We start from the raw sequence: 13,364 nt of genomic DNA on the forward strand, positions 1-13,364 counted from the left end.
TCAAAATAAACAAATAAATAAATAAATAAATAAATAAATAAAATAAAGTGTAGTGATAAGTGATGTGACCACAGTCTAGTTACAGTGATGTGACGGCCTACCATGGCCAGGTGGACCATAATGTACATCCCTGAGTTTCAGAGGATCCCTGTTCCACTAGACTCCAAACTTCTTGAGGGTGGAGACCTTGTCAATGTTCTCTCTCCAGACCCCAATGAGCTGCTCAGAAAACACATGTGGGTTAATCAAATATATGACAGGACAAATAAATCAAATGTCAAATAAAAGCAGTTTGATAGTTTACTATTTTGCAGATTGCCAACCCTTGCTCTAGGATCATAAAATAGTTCATAGGAAGGGTGCTTTTCCTTGGGGTCTCCTCCTTCTTCCTCAAGTGATATGGGTTCTTTGAAGCATCTGTTTCCCTTTGTTGGGTTGATATCCCACAGCCGTAGCTGCTGGAGGCAAGCTGACCCTGGGGATGAATGGAACGGTACGCTCTCGTCCTAAAAAATGAACATAGCTTCCTCTTTATATGTAATTAATGACACAGGAAATTTACATGATATGAAACAAGCTGGTTACAAGTAGTAGATAGAAGATTACTTCATTTTTGATAAAAAAATTAAAGAGCATGAACATGCATATAAAAATTAGATTAGGTACAAAATACCAATAGTATTTACTTCTGCTCAGTAATTAAATATTCTTCCCTTTTCAACTTTTTAGAAACATTATTTCTGAAATAAAAAAGGAAAACATGACCCTGGAGAGAGTTATTACACACCAGAAATTAGGAATCCAAGAAACCAAGCCAGGAGTCCAGCAGTCAAGGTTGGAAACCCAAGACAGGTCCCACCAGGGTGATGACGGTCAAGCCCAGAAATGAAGATTGTTCTCTTCTTTTCCTACTGGAATGTTCTTTACCAAACAGTTCCCTCTACATTTAATGTTTTCAGTGCACTTACGTTTAATGGGATCCTGTGATTAACCGGCATAAGAGCAAAATGATACTAGCAACTTTGGTTTTAAATTGCTACAAAATGTACTATTTTGTAGTTACACACTATACAAAACACACTCAAAATCAAGTGCTCCTACAACCAAAAAACCCATCTGACTAAATCACCGATTTTGGTTTTTTTTTTTTTTTTGTAATTTTGCTCATTTTCAATCTTCATAGCAAATGTATTTTTTTGCTTCAGGGCCTAGAAGAGGTAATTTTTCTCAAAAAGAAGCTAACATTAATATGTGCTGGGCACTGTCTGATGGCTTGGCTTTAAGTCCAAGGTAGTTGGCGGCCTTGTCTTCTAAGTACTCTGTAGAGTGAAAAGGCTTACCAAAATCCAAACCACCTTGAAATAAAGAAATCCGAATGAGGAGCATCACCATTCTTTGTGTTTTTTAAAAGTCTTTGCTATGTTACCAAATGAAGAAATGCAGTATATTACACCTCTAATGATGGAAATGAGGCACTATATTACACCCCTATTGATGGAAATGAGGCTCAACCATCTCAATTTCACCCTTTTCCTACCCCCCCACCTGTCGAATGTTATGACAGCTAGTGACACTTTACACAAAACACCTGAGAAAGGCTCATTGCTTTAAAATCAAAAATCTATAAAAGCAATGCCACCCTAGTCCTAAGGTGCTTCTTAGGTATTTCCCAAATCTCTTTGCTCTTTTATACTGCAGCATTTTCAGGAGGAGTCATGAGATACTGTCAAGTTTCACGAAATAACTAAAAATGAAAAATAACCTTAGACTCTTTTCTGCATTACCACCAGCTGCCCGGTACACGAGGTCACCTTTTACAGGAGTTAACATGGCAATCCATGCCACAAAAATCTTCACATAGCAAGAAGGAAAGGTATAAAAAGAATTATATTAAAACAATAACATACATTTGTGTGTATGTGGTAGGGAGGATATTTAAAATATTATATAATCGCAAGAAAGACCAGAGATTTCTTGCTTTGCCCTTGGGCAACCAAGAAATTTAAAGCCTGTTTTATATCCAAAAAATAAAAAAGAGACTTGATAGAAGTAACAGTGCTCAGTGCTTGCAACCCAAATCAATTTATAGAAATCTTGTATAAATTCAAGGGGGAAAAAATTCATTTTAGGACGAAGTTATTCAAGATGAAAGAAAGGCATGTCTTCAGTGAGAGAACTGTCTGCTGTCAGATGATTTCTTGCTAACGTGTTTAAAGATTTTGGACTTCTCAACTTTCTTGGTTTTCTGGTAGCCAAATTCACCACCGGCTCCTCACTTTTTCTGCTTGCCTCCACTGGTGTTGACGTTCAGATCAACAAAGGGAGGCACCTTGAAACCAAATGACAGAGCAACTTATCATTAAAGATCTGTTTCAGAGAATGGGAATCATAGGTTCGTGTGTATGACTCATACGCTTCCTGGCCTGACTTATGAAGAAAGTAGTTCTTTTCAATCAATTTCTTAAGCTGAGACTGAATGTCAGAAATTTTAGACCAGGAAAAGTCAAATTCACTTAATGGAAACTTGGATTGTTTCAAGTAGTGAAGGAACCCCATTTCTTCTGGGCACAAAATAGCAAGGCATGACCTCTCCCATTTAGACCTCTGGCTGTTCTGCTTACACGATGAATATATTCCTTAGGGTCGTGCAGAGGGTCATGCTGAACAATCCAGTTGACTTCAGGAATGTCCAGTCCTCTTGCTGCCACATCCATACATAATAGTATTCCTGAATCTGCGTTGCAGAACTGGAAGAATGTGGTCGTACCCTTATTTTGCTTTTGCTTTCCATGAATGGCCAAGATGGGCAAATCCACGTAGTTCAGCAACTCATAGTGATATTTCACAGATATACAAGATGAAAAGAAGACCATAACCTTCTTCTTTCACTTCTTCTTAAGGACAGTAAAGGGCAGAAGGAATCTTTTTTCAGAGGGACAAACAACGTATCCCTGCTCAAGACCATCCACTGTTGTATTAGCTTTATCATCACCGCCAACACACAATGGCTACTTTTTTCAGAGAAATCCTTGCCAGGTCTTCAACTTTTCGAGTTAGGGTGGCAGATAAGAGCATAGTGTGTCTGCATGTTGGCAAAAGTTTAATAATTTGCTTTAATTCCTCTTCAAACCCAACATCCAAGATTCTATCAGCTTCATTAATAACCAAACATTGTAGGTTTTTATATATAAACCCTGGTGTATTCTGCATATAGTCAAGCAGACAGCCTGGTGTGGCCACAATGATGTTGATCCCATTAGCAAGTTTCTGTGCTTCAGCAGATGTGTTACCGCCACCCATTATCAGCCCATAGGTATGCATGTGGTGAGCCTTTAGCTCCTTAAGAACACCAAAAATTTGCATGGCTAGTTCTCTAGTAGGTGAGAGAATAAAGACCCCTGGTCTATTCGTGGGCATGAACTTTAACTTAACTGTGAGTTCAACTGCAGTAATGAGAAAAGCCAGAGTTTACTACTGCCTGTTTTTGCAGCTGCTAGAAGATCCCTGCCTTCCAGGAGTGGTCTGATACTTTTATGGTGAATTTCAGTCATTTTCGTAAAGCCCATTTCTTTTATTGCCTTCAAAGTATTTTCATTGACAAGATTAGATAGAGAAGCAAATGAAGTATCCTCAAAAGCTCCTGTCAGTCTCAGGGGCAGGCTGGGCACCTCACTATCATCTTCCTCATTATCTGGCTTCTCCACATTATTTTCTGTTTCTTTGGGAGTCTCGGCACTTTCTTCTTTAGATTCCCTTTTGTTTTCAGTTTTTGCTTTTTTTTTTTTTTTTTTTTTGCATCAGGCCCAGCATCATTTACCATTTTTCTCTCTTTCTTCTTTTTCTTTTTTGATTCTGCATTGGGAGACTGCATTGCTGTCTCTCCATTTGTTAATACAGTGGATTTCTGGGGAGATTTTTGAACTTTTACATTTTCCACTGTTTCTTGAGACACATCTCCATCTTGAGCTTCTGATAACCCCACATTCATAGAATGTTTTGATTTTTTTAACCTTTCCACCTCCCACTGTTTCTTCAGACACATCTCCATTTTGAGTTTCTGATAGGGTCAGATTTGAGGCCCCCGGCAACTTTAGGATCTGTTGTGCATTTTGAGGTTCTGCTTCTTGATCTTCTTGCTCAGGAGTTTCATCAGCAGGTGAGACATGCTGTTCAAGAAGTGCCAAGACCGCAGTGCCACACAGTACGGCTACTCAGCTCTCAGGGCTTACGTTGCACACAGTTTCTTAATACCTCACTGTCATTCAGCGAGTCACTAACCAAAGGCAACACTAGAACAGAGTGTGCACTTTTATCTTTAGGATATTCCCATCACCCTGACCAAGTTCACTAAGTTATAGGGCAAGGCAGATCTTAATTTTCTACATAAGAAGTGTTTAGAGACTAGAGTGGGGGCAGGTAGGGGACTTGTGTTGATGCCAAATCTCCACAGCAAGCAAATAATTTGTGCTTTCACTGTCTATTTATCTGGGTTGTCCTGGAGACACTGATGAAACTAGAGGGACTGTTGAGGCCTCCCCAGCCAAGCTGTGGCTGCTGCTTTAGAGAAAAGCAGCCTGCTCCATTCACAGGCTGAAGGCATTTAGATAGAGTGCCATTATTCAAAGTATCAGCTTTTTCTTTTGAGCTTTGTTTACCTTATCACCATGCCCCCCTACACACATAAACTCCCAAAATCATAGGCTCTCAGATTCAGACGAGGCCCTTAAGAAGAGAACACCCACCTGTGGTTTTAATACACTCTCTAATGTAACCTCCAGGATGGGAAAGCTAACATTTATAGGGTTCCTGATATATGTCAGGCATTTAATGCATATACATACACTTTATTGATAACTATTGCATATCCTTACAACTACTCAGCTCAATCTTCCCCTGCTTTATGTGGACAAGAAAACCAGGAGTCAGAAACATCCTGTGGCTTCCATGAGGCACACAGTTAGTAAGGGTTAGAATGAGATACAAACCCAGAGAAACTCCTAGGTCTGTGTTCCTTCACTAAGTCGGAGACCCCACGGCCTGCCAAGGGGCTGAGTGAAAATCGCTGTCCTTGAAGGTTTTGCCCATTGGCTATGTGCCTGGCTCCAGGAGGCCTCAGAGCTCAGAGGGAATTACTGTTGTCCAGGCCAGCCCTCCAGGAGTCAGAATGGATCCAGGTGTCTCCCCGCAATGAGCACTTCTCCCTGCAGGGTGAGGACAGCAGAGCGTGAGGTGAGGGGAGATAGCCACCAATACATGCAGATGGTACATGCAGTTGATTATTTGGTGGCTGCAAAAGTGGGAGAGAAATAGCTTTGTCTTTTGAGATCTATGATTCTGAAGCTTGTACCTGAAAAAGCTGCTCATCTCTGTTCCTCGGCTTCTGAGAGGAGAGTCTTTTTAGGTGGAAGACAGACAGGTCTGTACAGGATGGACTGGGAAAACCTCCTGCCCTCCCTACCTGCCCCTCTGACTACCAAAGCCACAAATACCTATCATTTTCCTTCCTTCCTTCCTTCCCTCCCTCCCTCCCTTCTTTCTTTCTCTTCCTTCCTTCCTTCCCTCCCTCCCTCCTTTCTTTTCCTTTCCTTTCCCTTCCCTTCTTTCTTTCTCTCTCTCTTTTTCTTTCTTTCTTTCTTTCTTTTCTTTCTTCTTTCTTTCTTTCTTTCTTTTCTTTCTTTCTTTCTTTTCTTTCTTTCTTTCTTTCTTTCCTTCCTTCCTTCCTTCCTTCCTTTCCTTTTTTTGTTTCGTTCTTTCCTTTTTCTCCCCCTTCCACACAGCATCGCATTGGAGGACAAATTCCAGTGAACTTGGAATCTACAAGTGTGGGTTCAGGTGTAGTTTTGAGATTCACCATTGGGGTGATCTTTGCTAAGTTACTGCAGCTTCTTGAGACTCAGTCACTTCCCTTCTGGAAGGAGGATTAGAATGACCACAGCACCCAGTGGTAATTATTGGACTACAGGAGGAAGTACTCTGGAACCACAGATGCTTTGAAACACAAGGGATGATTATTCCATGAGTGGAAGGAATGGGAAGTACCACAGTCCCAGGCTTATTTCAGGGGTTCTTTGAACATGCTCAAATATTATCTTACACAGTCCATGAGCCTGGCCTGCTGTGAGGGCTTAAAAAGATGTCGTCTGAGGCTTTCATTTACCATTTAGTCATGAAGAGGGAGGACAGGACCTGGGAACACTCTTTTGGGTAATAGTATTGAAAGACTTCCATTCATCTTGTGTGGACAGAAACACATTAGGTAAGTTATTAAACTAAATAAACGTAAGCAATGATACATCCATTCAGTAAGTTACCATGCAGCTATAGAAAATGATGTTGTAGAACATTTAATGACATGGAAAGGTCATCCCAATATTTTTAAGTGAAATAAGCTGGTCACAAAACAGAATATACATTATAATCCTTTTGCAAGCAACATAGGTTTACACGGGGAAGGATATAGCCCAACCTGTTTGCTTTTGCTATCTCTAGTCAATAGAACTGTGAGTGAATGTTATTTCTTTTGCTTGTTGGTGCTTTTTCCAATTTTGTGCAATAAAGATGTACTGCCTTTTTAATAAAAATATTTTTAACATAAATAAGTTCAAAGAAGTCCACATCAGCTCATTCACTCGTTTCTCATATCCAGAGCATTGTGCTCAGCCCAATTACCTTCTTTCAGTTTATCCACTCTCTAGCGGCTTCATGGCTGCATGTCTTGTAAATAAACAGCATTCTTACCCATGAATTCTAAGAGATTCAGCCCTATCGCAGCGTCTGCTGGGAAGTAAATCACTCCCCTGGAAATCACTATCTGCAGACAGTTCGCAGATAGGCAGCATCAACAACTCTACATAGGGCTGGTTTTGAAGCCTGGTAGAAATTCTCAGCCACATTTATAATGCACATATGGATACATTTCCATGGGAGCAAAGGCGATTAGTAATCATTCTTTACAATGCACATATTTGTGCATGCATATGTATTTACACTTGGCAAATTATGAATTCACAGTGGTTATTAATATAGATGTAATCTACATAGAATTACGGAAGTGGGGTTTAGAAAAAGGCAAGTGGACTGAGAGTAAAATACTTGCTCTGGCTATCCTCTGCAACTTGTTCAAGGCCAGTTAGCTCAATGTATCTCAGTTTACTCAGCCGCGTGGGAGCCATGCTTGGCTTAGTGATGCCAGCAAAAACCTTTAAATCAGACAGAGCTGAGTTTGAATCCCAGCTATGTGCCTTGGTGGTTATGTATCCTTAGGCAACTTCCTTAACTTTGTGAACCTTGGTTTTCCTCTCTGCCCAATAGGCAATAAGGGCTACCTCAATGAGGTGTTATGCCTGGCATATAGGAAGTCTTCTGCAAATGACAGGGAGAATACCCTGGGAATTGCATCTTTCATTGGAATGGAAGAGAATTGGGTTCTTTTTCATTGCCTCATTGAAGTTCTACAGAGTGCTGCACAGGCACAATGTTGAAGTATCAGCAACAAAGTGCATTGCCTCACCTGGTATGCACCTCCAACGAAACAATCTCGGCTGGGCGCGGTGGCTCATGCCTGTAATCCCAGCACTTTGGGAGGGCGAGCTGGGCGGATCACCTGAGGTTAGGAGTTCGAGACCAGCCTGACCAAAATGCTGAAACCCTGTCTCTACTAAAAATACAAAAATTAGCCAGGCGTGGTGGCAGGTGCCTGTAGTCCCAGCTACTCAGGAGACTGAGACAGGAGAATTGCTTGAACCTGGGAGGTGGAGGGTGCAGTAAGCTGAGATCGTGTCATGGCACTCCAGCCTGGGCGACAGAGTGAGACTCATATATTCAGCCACATCAAGCAACAACCTACTGTGGAGCTATGATTGATCATGGAGCTTCCTCTTTCCAGCAATGAAATTTTAAATGCTGACAATTCTAGCAAAAAATATTTCTAAAATATACTTTACAATAATTACCCATTATCTTGACTTTTTAAGCTAAACATGCTGACTTGCAGGTAACCATTCATTGATGTCTCAGCTCCCCATTATTATGCCATGGGGTGGCAGCTCGCTACCTGTGCTAGAGTATGTAACCCCTCCCTTCCTAGGCTCTAGTTGTTTCTTTTGTTGCTATTGCACCTACCTTGAAAAGTGCTCCTATCACCTTCTAGCTGCAATAAAATCAGCGCTATAGGATTATCTAGTGCAAACTCCCTCTTTGAGAAATAAGAAGCAAATTTGGAGAGGTGAAAAGATACAATGAAGGTAAGGTCTCAAGGTATTTGATTGACTATGGATTAGGGAACTGAGTAAAAATTCTGAATAGCAATTGCATGGTAAATAAAAATCAGTAAAGATCATTGTGAAAGTCTTCTAAAAGAAGCACATGGCTGGAATCCAGCCACTGTACAGCACTTCCTTTTCAGAGACACTCAGAAATCTTTTCTGTACACCTTTGGGATCAAGAGGGCTGGGAAACTGACCTCAAAAGAAGTTGTCTATACGCACATGTGTGCACACATGCACACACGCACACATACACACGCACATCCTATATATGCACACACAGATACACACCCATACACAAACGGAGGGTGAGACTGGGTACCTATACAGGCTGGCTCAACAAAATAAGCCCTATTTAACCCCTATTGGCTTAAACAGGTCTTGTTTTAAACGATGCACTTTGAGATAACCTGCAGCAGATCCGTGCACTGCATGTGTTAAAGGGCTTGAGAGATCTACACCAGAGGGTAGTCAGATCCTTATTCTCATTTCCTGCCTGTTCCTGCAGCAACTGCTTTGAATGCCTATTGGAGAAACATGCCTTTCTCCCCAATACCACAGAATGCCTGCTAGCAAAGGAACAAATACGAAAACTTTAACAGCATCTCAAGAGTGTTCCCCCTTTGCTCCTCACCAACTACTGACAATCAATGTAAAAGTAATCCTAGTTTTTATTTGAAGCTATCTTGGCTTTAAAAGAACCTTCCAAAAATGATTGATGTGATGAATTAAACCCATAGGTAACCCCTGAAATCTGCTTTGAATAGCAACAAATTCCTAACAGTATCTTCAACGCCTGCAACAACGAAATCTAATCTCTGAACTCCTAAAGGTCAAGATTTGCTGTCTGGTAGCACGGCTCAAGAGTAAATGCTCCCTAATGCTGTGCTAGGCAATTGCTTTGCACTCCAGACAATGTCAATTTTGTCCAAGTAGCTGCAGATGTGTCTAGCATTAAGTCAGAATGGTGTCAAGGGCCCTTCTTTAACACCGGCTGATTCTCAGAGAAACTGATCCTAAAGCCCTAGTCTATTACAGCTCATGCCCAAAAGACAGACATTTAGAGTTTAAAGGAGGATGGAGAATAAAGCTGCATTAGATTTTTTAATGTTTCTGAATCAGGAGACCCAGGGGAAGAAATTCTCCCATGATCCAAATGTCCTTCCCTCCCCCTCCCCACCAGCAGCCCTTTGGATTTCCTGATTAAGGTGCTGCACAGTATCTATGAAGGCCTACCCTTGAGCTAGTTTCCTGATAAACCATTCATCACTGCTCTGGCCAATTCTAGCTATGGAAAAGCTATAACAGACTAATGAACTCATTAAATTAAGAAATGTATGTTACAGGAAGTAATGTGCCAAGAGAAGGCGTGGGGGTAGGGTGGAGGGAGCAGAGATTGAACCAACCTCTAACCAGAGTACTCAACATAATGAAGTCTGCAAATGCATCAGCCCCTTAATCCCCAATCCTGCAAGGAAGACAGTCCTCCACCCCCCGACAACCATGCTTCTTTAGTTTAACGTGTCCCCCCAACCCCCACTTTTTAAAGCAGGAAAACATTATAACTGATTTGAAGACATACTTAAACTAGAAGGTCTGGATGGAGGTATTTTAGTTTTAAAAATTAATAAGAGCCAGAGGAAGGTATTTTCCTTTTTAAAATTGATAGGGAGTATAAACAAAATAATATTTCTCACGTTGCACTGGGAAACCCACCTATCTATCACCAGTAGTACCTCCACTACTCTGAAGCAATTGATTTTTAATTTCTTTCCTCCTGTGTTCTCTTCATCTGCTGTAAGCCTTAAAATAAGAAAAAAGTCTACCTGGAGCAGGTTGCCATGAGTTCTGTAAGCATGCCTTGCCAGATTGTAGAGGAAATAGTTCTTAAGATAGGGAAATCAGAATGTTGCTTTTTTCTGTGTCAAATAAAAGACTGTGTTGTCTTTGGCAGCACATCTCACATTTTCACTTGGCATCATCCATAACCCAGAAGGACGGAACATGCCACATAGTTTCCTAACCTCTCCCGAGTCTACTCCTTGGTAACAGATGAGTAACAAGTGGCAGAGGTAACCATTGATTCACTCTGGACTGTCTCTGCTGAAAACCATAATGCATTTCACAGATGGAATGCCATTTGTTCTGTGAAATCAGCAAAGAAGACAAGCCTTGTTTTTCTGCATCTGGAAATATGTTATAGAAAACCCAGGGTTTGATTTTCTTCTTTACCTCTCCTTTGATTGCATCATGCTTTTGGCCCTTCTTTACTGCCAATAACTTACACTGGATGTCAAGTATCACCTGGGAGGGATACTAATTTAAACCAGGGTTGTAAACTGCAGAATCCAGGCAGGCAACACAAGTTACTGGAAAGAGAAGGCATAACACAACAGTGAGTGTGGAACTGGGTGAGCTGGAGGCAGTAGCTCTTCATCTTGAGCCAAGTGTTGCCGGGTAGAAATGCTTGTTTGCATTGCTGGATCATCTAATTTTTTTAAGAGAAGAGAGAAATTGGATTTTATTGTGGGTGAAATTTCCAAATTGTTGAATATTGGCTCAATGTTTTTAAAACATGGTATAGGCAAATAAAACTTGGCTGCTTAACAGATCTAGCCCTTGGAATGCCAGATGTGATCCCTGCTTTAAACCCATTTACAGCTCAGCTCAAACGGGAAGTCACCTGATCGATTAGAAATGTTGGTGGGAGGTCAAGAGTGTTGCAGAGACAGCATGAGATCTGCCTATAATTGGATGGGCCAACTGGAGGAAAATCCAACCTGCATGTTGAGTAAATCCCAGGATTTGATGTAAAGGAACGAGTCCAAAGGCCTCTTATTCTAAAATTGGGGAGATGAGGGTAATTAGTGCCAAAACAGGTCTAAAACTAGGAGATGTAGATAAAGAGGCTAAGTAGGCGAATTGTGAGTGCAGATTGCTCAAGGTCTAAACCGGGGATGTTAAATTGGATTCCTCGCACCTGCCAAGTCCAATTGACTAGGCTGATAGCTGTCAGGAAGGCCGGGAGGCTGAAAGGAAAGCATACTAAGGATAGGGGAGTCTTGAGTGCAGTTATCTTGCCAACCCTGGTCTGAAAAAGCCCAAGATTTGAGGGACTACCACACATTTAGCTCTCTTCCAAGCAGGCAGGGGTTCCAGGTCTGCGTACAAGACAGCAACATAAACACTGTCCTGCTTTGTATCTTTAAGTCATGTTTATAGAGATTCTATAGGCTACATCAGAATTTGAATTTACATCACGCATTTGGAAACAACAAAGAACATTTATCATACTGGAAGAAAGAGTTTAAAATACAGATTCTAAAGTGAATGACTCAGTATTAAAAGAAAAATATTAAAAGATATAAAATTTTCTTTTATATCACTTTAATACATATAAGTGATAACATATATGAGAATCTATCTGCCCACACTTGGCCCTTAATATTTAAATATTAGGGCCAGGTGTCGTGGCTCACGCCTGTAATCCCAGCACTTTGGGAGGCTGAGGTGGGTGGATCACAAGGTCAGGAGTTCGAGACCAGCCTGGCCAATATGGTGAGACCCTGTCTCTACTAAAAAAAATACAAAGAATTAGCCAGGCATAGTGGTGGGTGCTTGTAATCCCAGTTACATTGGAGGCTGAGACAGGAGAATCGCTTGAACCTGGGAGGCGGAGGTTGCAGTGAGCTGAGATCGCGCCACTGCACTCCATCCTGGGTGACAGGGCGAGACTCTGTCTCAAAAAAAAAAAACAAAAAAAATTAAATATCAGGATTACATGAGCCTTGTTTCCACTGTTTGAAAATCCACCAAAGTGTATGTAGTGGTATGCTACTCAAATCCCCCTTCAGGACCTAGCAATTCACTTTCCCAGCTGCTGGGAGTGTTGGCTACTGATGGCTCACAGCTGAGTCCTCTCCAGAAACTGTCATCAGCCACAGGCTCCTTGGGGCAGCTGCCATTCAAAGGAGGTCAAAGGAGGCTATAACCTCCTTACCTCAATTGGGACAATGCTGAAGGACCATCCATGTTCCAAAACTCCCAAAAGATCACTACATGGCAGTTTACCTTTCTCCTTTGCCCAATTCTGCCTCCTTCATTCCCTGCTCTGTACATAAATCTCAGAGTCTCAGAATCTGTTTCCTGGGAAACTGACCTACAACAAGGACCTAATTGAAATGTAGGCGTATAATAGAATACCAAAGATTCTGTATGTCAGGCTAATTTTAAATGACTTTCACAATGATGAAATAAAATTGCAGATTTAGGGAAGCAAGAAATAAATTATGTGAAGTTTAATGAAAACATTTCCATTTGTCAATAACATTTAGCTTTACCTATGTGTAGGGCATGTATGTCATTTTGATTTGTCTAGGATGCCGCCCTGTTCCTTTGGGGGACTTCTCTGCACTCCAGTTATGAGAGCTGAAGAGCAAGTGCCAATTGTGATGCCCAGCTTTCCGAAGGCAGGAGTACGCAAGTGAGCATGGTCTGGCCATACCCTGTCTATTCAGATTAGGCCAAGAGAAGGGCATGTGACCAAGACTGAGCTAATTAGAGTCATTTCATGAGATTTAATAGAACACACCAAGAAAGACAGACTTTTTTTTTCCATCTTACATCATGGGCTATGATAATGTAAGCCTCGAGTGCCTAGGTAACTGTGGACCTCAATGCACATCTACGGTGGAAGAGAGTAAGGCCACCCCATCGGGAGAAGCACAGCCAAGAGATGAAGAAAGAAAAAGATGGCAATGCTGTTTATGCCCTTGGGTCCTACTGTGTTTGTAGTCAGAACCAAACTTAGACATCTCAGTTACATGAACCACAACCATTTTTCCATTTTGTATAAGCTGCGTTGTGTTGAGACATCCATCACCTGAAACTGCAAGACTCCTGACTCTTTCGCTGCACTAATCGTTCAGTCAGAGACAGATTAGAACAAAGATAAGGCCAGGCGCTGGGGCTCACGCCTGTAATCCCAGCCCTTTGGGAGGCCGAGGCGGGCGGATCATGAGGTCAGGAAATGGAGACCATCCTGGCTAACATGGTGAAACCCCGCCTCCACTAAAAATACAAAAAAGAAAATTAGCCAGA

General features: G+C 41.5%; 1 pseudogene; it reads right to left on the reverse strand.

Moving 5' to 3' along the window:
* Positions 1-1,941: 1,941 nt before the first annotated feature.
* On the reverse strand, positions 1,942-4,575 carry LOC100444059 (ATP-dependent RNA helicase DDX18-like; annotated as a pseudogene).
* Between the last annotated feature and the right edge of the window lie 8,789 nt (positions 4,576-13,364).

Source organism: Pongo abelii, chromosome 16 (assembly GCF_028885655.2).
Source record: "Pongo abelii isolate AG06213 chromosome 16, NHGRI_mPonAbe1-v2.0_pri, whole genome shotgun sequence".
NCBI classification, from domain to species: Eukaryota; Metazoa; Chordata; class Mammalia; order Primates; family Hominidae; genus Pongo; species Pongo abelii.